Raw genomic sequence first — 5754 nt, forward strand, 5'->3', positions numbered from 1 at the left:
TTGCAATGATATTAAAAATGCACAAAATAAATAGTAGCAGCTTTTGGTGGTAACCAATTTATGTTTGGATAATGCAAACATAAAGCAAAAATTTTCCAATTGCTAAAAATCTCTGGATTCACATCTTTTCCAGTGTCTTAGCTTTTTAATTCCTTATTATCCAGTCAGTTGGTGATTTTTGGAAGATGAAGACATGTTTGAAGCATGCAGGAATAAGCATTTCTGCAGTTAAAGAGATAATTTTTGCAATATGCAAAGGTAGTTGATAGTTTGTTTAGTAGTTTCTAGAAGAGTTTTTCTGAAATCCGCTGATTTCAGAAATGAAAGATATGATATTTTTCCTTTTAAATGTCAATAAACCATGTGTTACAGTTATAATGTCACTGCCTTAAATGTTAATGTAGTATTATTTTAAATCTTTTAAATTATTGAAATATTAAATATTATGTTTATTTAACATTTTAATTAATTTAAATTTATTTAATATTTAAATTATCACAATATTACAACATTTAAATAATTATGACAACTAAAAATGTCTCCAGATATCTCCAAATGTCCCCTGGGGAGCAAAATTGCTCCCAGTCAAGAGCCACTGATACTGAATTCTGAATGAGATTTGGCTCCACAGTGAGATTTTGCTCCATAGTCCATGCTCGTAACCATCACACTGCACTGTCTATTTGTTAAGTTCTGCTCTAGCACAGGGTTTTGCTCTTGTTTCCACCAACCCTGTATATCTCACTACTTATTGATTGCTCTTTTTACAGACACAAGGATACAATTAAACTGAATTATTTATTTTTTTCTCTGTACTTCCCCTTCTCTGTGCTGAAGTCATTATGTTCCTCTTTCCTAGGAGTCACTTCTTTCTCTTCCTAGGACCTGTACTGCTTGGTGAAAATGCCAACTCATCCTGTAGCCTTTCTTCATCTTCTCATATGCATTTCTCCCTCCTCTGACTGTGATTTCTTTCCTGACCTTATGAATTATGTACCTGAGGATAAATCATGAGAGATATGAAAACAGATTTTGCATCTTACCCTACTATTGTTTTCTAAAAACAAAAAACCATTTCCTGCACCTTGCAGGTACTAAGCGAATGTTTGTTGAATAAATTATTTATTGTTGAATAAATAAATAATTTTGTGAGAGTGGATAGTGATTGTTTTTCATACAGTAATTCTAGAAAGAAACTGCTTCCTTTGCTGCCATTTTGAATTCACTATGAATTTATCACCAAAGAAGTTAACTAAATTATACCCTCCCTAAGTTTTTATTTTTTTGAACATGTGAATTCTTGAAGCATTATGCGTAACTTGCTAGGTAACATTTTTCTTCCATTTATTTGTCTGAAAATGAGCCACTTTCTTTATTTACCATTGATTTTTTAAAAATAATTTAAGGAGTTTGATTGTATGCACACAATTTGATTTTGTCTTTCCATGTCAGTACATTCATCAATTTTAGAATCTATAAGAAGAGAATTCTATAAACAATTGAAATTAAACCAAAAATAAGTACACTTAATTTTTCTCTAATTTTCCTTATGATTCAATTTTTTAATGTATTATTCTATTAACTCATAATGAATATCAAGTTATAGTAATATTCCCTAAAAAATGTTCTATTAGTGCCATTAGGTACTTCATGAAAATAAAAAGTTGATTGTTATATACATTTTGGGAACTCTATGGTATATCTTACTCTAGGAAATTCCTAATTCACAATAATATATTAAAAGTAGTAAGAAATCCTGCAGCAAAAGTTAATCACTGGTTCAACTTCATTTAACCTAGCGATTCCAAAAAGTAGAACTTTGCGGTTAAACATTGAGGCCCTGGAGCCAGATGACCTGGACTCAAACTATGTAACTTTGGGTGAGTGTCCCAAGTGTCCCAAAGAAATGGCTGGGAAAAATAGAGGTAATGGTAGAACTGTAGAATGTTATAAAGATTAAATAAAATAACACATACCAAATACTTAGAATATTGCCTGGCTTATTGAAAGTCCTTAATATATATTTACTATTTTTATCATTTATATTTGACCACAGGATTTATATTGGAGTAAGAACTTTGGGATCGCTGTGGAATACAAACTTTGTGATGACTGTTACAGAGATTTTTGATATAGTAGCCACCTGAGTACTCACCTGGAGAAGGGATAGCTAAACTTACTAAGCAAGAGCCAGTTAATGCCTGTATATGATTGGATCCAAGTTGTAAACTTTGGACTGCAGAATTTTCATCTCCCTCCAGGTACACTGAAATGTACAACAATCTTATCTGCCCAGAGAAGAAGGAAGCATGAAGCCAAGAGAAAGAAAATAACCTACCCTCCTCCACCACACAACACAACACAGATACACAGAGCACATAAAAACACGGACCCACACATTAAGACATATATGCAGGTCTCTGTACTCACACAAAACATGCTCACACCATGGAGCACGGCTGAGGTTCCAGCGGGCATTCCCATTCCTGTTTCTAAATTCTCAAGGAGCCTGGTGCTCTGGGTTCTTTAAACATTCTCCAAAATGCTTTCATTAAGTTCTCTTTTTGGCTTACTTTAGCTCCTGTTGCTTTATCCTACTAGCATTTTTTTTTCCAGAAATATTTCAATCACAAATTTTATTGCAAGAAAAGATTTGATAAAGCCTCATATTCTCAACTTTCAAAAATGTAGATCAATAAATCAATGCAAACTTGAGATTTATTTTAACTATTTGATAAATAATTATAAGCTTTTAAAAAACTCACCTTTTATTTAGAACTTTAGATAGAAACATGATAGGCTTATGCATTACAGCTTTAATAACAAAACTAAAAGTAGTGTCAACAGAGATTATTAACATGCTTGCTTAACCTATTTTAATGAAATGGTAAATTTTGTATTTTGCCTTAAATTTAATTAATAAACAAGATAATAATATGGCCTAGAGGTGTGTTATTAGAATATCTTAACTGCTTGAAACAAATTAAATATTAGGACTCTATTGGCAAATTTTGTAAATTAAGAAAATCACATGAATTGGGGCCAAACTGAAAATGACTTTGCCATCAAATTATAGTTACTATAAAGAGAGTATCCCTTATGAAATCATGCAGTATTTAGAAAGCCATAGCTAAATAATTGTAACAAGCTATATAAAGATTTCTGAATAATGTAGGTAAAACAAATACTGCAACAAAAAATTCAATGATTACTCAATTTTTAGGAAGAATAAAGGTTTTCTGCATATTTCCTATTGTAAGTAACTATTGAGAGTCTAGGGTGCAAAAACTGGAAAATTTTGTTTCAAACATTGAAAATTATAGTATAGCGGCTTCATTCACCAGAAAATCTAAACATTAATTCTACAGTTTTCTAAAACACTGGGTGAAAAATATATTAGCACTTTAATTTTTACTTCAGTTTGAAGATATAATCTGGTTGATGACTGACCACTTTAGAAAGTAGATGTGGATAGCCACCTTACAAGCTGTAAAAACTTTAGAATTTAAATGTGGAAATACTGTTCTTAAAGGCAGAATTAAGAAATTAATACTACCCTGTACACATATAGACATATATACATGAAAGACATAGTTTGGTTTGGAGTTATTTTACATTAGAGACCATATGTAAGAGACATTTGAGGTTGGAGGTCATTAAGTATGGGGTGGGGAAGGATCAAGAACTTAGCTTAATATAACTCATTGTCAGTGTGTACTTTGTACTGAATTCAAGATTAATGTATTTTTTTCTTTCAACATTCACAAATTCCAAGATATAAGATGAGCTTTTAATTTTCTTCGCTCATTCATATAATGTTCTAGGAAATAGTCTTATTAGGTAGTGTAATAAAGGAATTGGATGGGATCATGTGTTTTGGCAAATAACTAACAGAACTATTTTTAGAGTTTTGGTTAATCCTAATTGAGAGTCTAGACTAGAAATCCGGAAGTAGATCAGATGTCCTGACTATGAAGCTTGAAGTTCCCTCTAGGTAAGACTTTCGATTTCCAGAATGGGCATGGGATATGAATACAGAACCACTCTGATTTGCTGGGTCCAGGCCAGACAAGGGTGCATTACAATTCAACAGCAAATGCAGGTGTCAAGAAGGGCTAGTCAGACTCAAATGTCTTATGATACTGAACCCAGAATGCATTAGAGTAAAAAAACTCTGGCCTTAGAAGAGCATTTTTCAAGGACTGTTACTTGGACCACTATTTTTATGGGATGTAAATAAACATTACAGAAAAACAGAGTTTATACGACAGAATATATTTGAGAAATTCTGAGTTAAATAAAAGTAAACATAATTCTTTATTGAAAGACATCTCAGGTACTTGAACATATAAAAGTGCATTATGATGCTCAAAAAAAAGGGATATTTTGTGAAGCATTTTTCAAATGTTTTGACCACTGACCCAATTTTTATTCAATGAGCATCACAAAGAATGAGAATTTGGTACTAGCCTAATTTGGAACAAAGATTTAAGGGACCCATTTGATGCAGTGTTCAGATGCAAGGTGACCATTTGCAATCATGGTCATTTACTAAAATAAATAACATGTGTCAACAAATTTAATGAATGACCAAATGGTCATGCAAATGTTTTCTTGTGCTTCTAAGCTCGTAAATTCTGAAAATAGTATTTGTATTGAAGTAATTATGGTTTGTATAATTAAAATCTTGAGTTTTAGGTCTGGCAATAGCTTTTGTGCTTAATATTTAATGTTATGGCAGTATCTGGCAATCCTAGAGGTATGCTGAACCTTCAGGAATAATCTATTTGCTCTTTTTCACTAACTTGTGTATTGTAGGGATTTGTGTTCCTGCTGGTTTCTGGGAATTGAACTTATTATTCTGCTGGTTTATGGCAACATGTCCATAGTTAAAGGTATTTTAAAAAGTTTAAAAAGTCCTCTTTAGGTGTAAGATCGAGGTGGGGGACACAAGGAAGGTAGAACCAAATTAAGAGTTTTTAGTTTTTCTCAAACTTCCTCCTTTAAGGAAGGTTATCAGACTGCTTGTGTATGATAAATTCTAAGTTATCACTATTACCAGCTTATTGTAGATATGGTAATTTCCAAGGCAGAGTCTGCTCTATATGGAATTTTTTGTTTCAGAGTTTCTGACTACGGTTAGTAAATTATGAAAAATTCAGTATTTTTTCTGTATCTAATAAACATCTAATAAACATGTTTTCTGACTCCTCCGTGATGAAAACTACTTTCTCCATTCAACAAGAGGGGAGTAATTTGAAGGATATTTTTAGGATAAGATGGTTTAATAGAGACTAGAAGAACAGAAAAAAAGATGTTTAGAAAAATGTTTGCTTTCAAAATAATAGCGAAGAGTTATTGAGTGTCTGCTGTGTCTGGTACTATTACAAGTCTTTATTAACTCATTTCATCTTCACAGCAAGGTGTTATTATTCCTGTCTTTCATGGGAGAAAACTGAGGTGAAGAAAGATGAAACAGCCTTCCCACCTTCTCAGTGAGGGAGCTGGTAGTTGGGTGTGAGCAATTGTGTCCAGAACCAACAGTTCAAGCTACTACATCACAGTGCTAAAAGAAATACTGTTTATTAAAACACATTGGAATTGGACATGAGGACAGATAAGATGTTAGGATGCTACTTTCCATTTTTTATCACTTTAGTTTTAGAAAGATGTATTTTGTGGCTTTGCTTACACTGTCTATCTGCTTATAAATTTTCAATGACTTTACATCATGCTGCCATATAAATCATTTCA

Source organism: Pteropus medius, unplaced genomic scaffold, assembly GCF_902729225.1.
Source record: "Pteropus medius unplaced genomic scaffold, Ma_sr-lr_union100, whole genome shotgun sequence".
Classification (NCBI taxonomy): Eukaryota; Metazoa; Chordata; class Mammalia; order Chiroptera; family Pteropodidae; genus Pteropus; species Pteropus medius.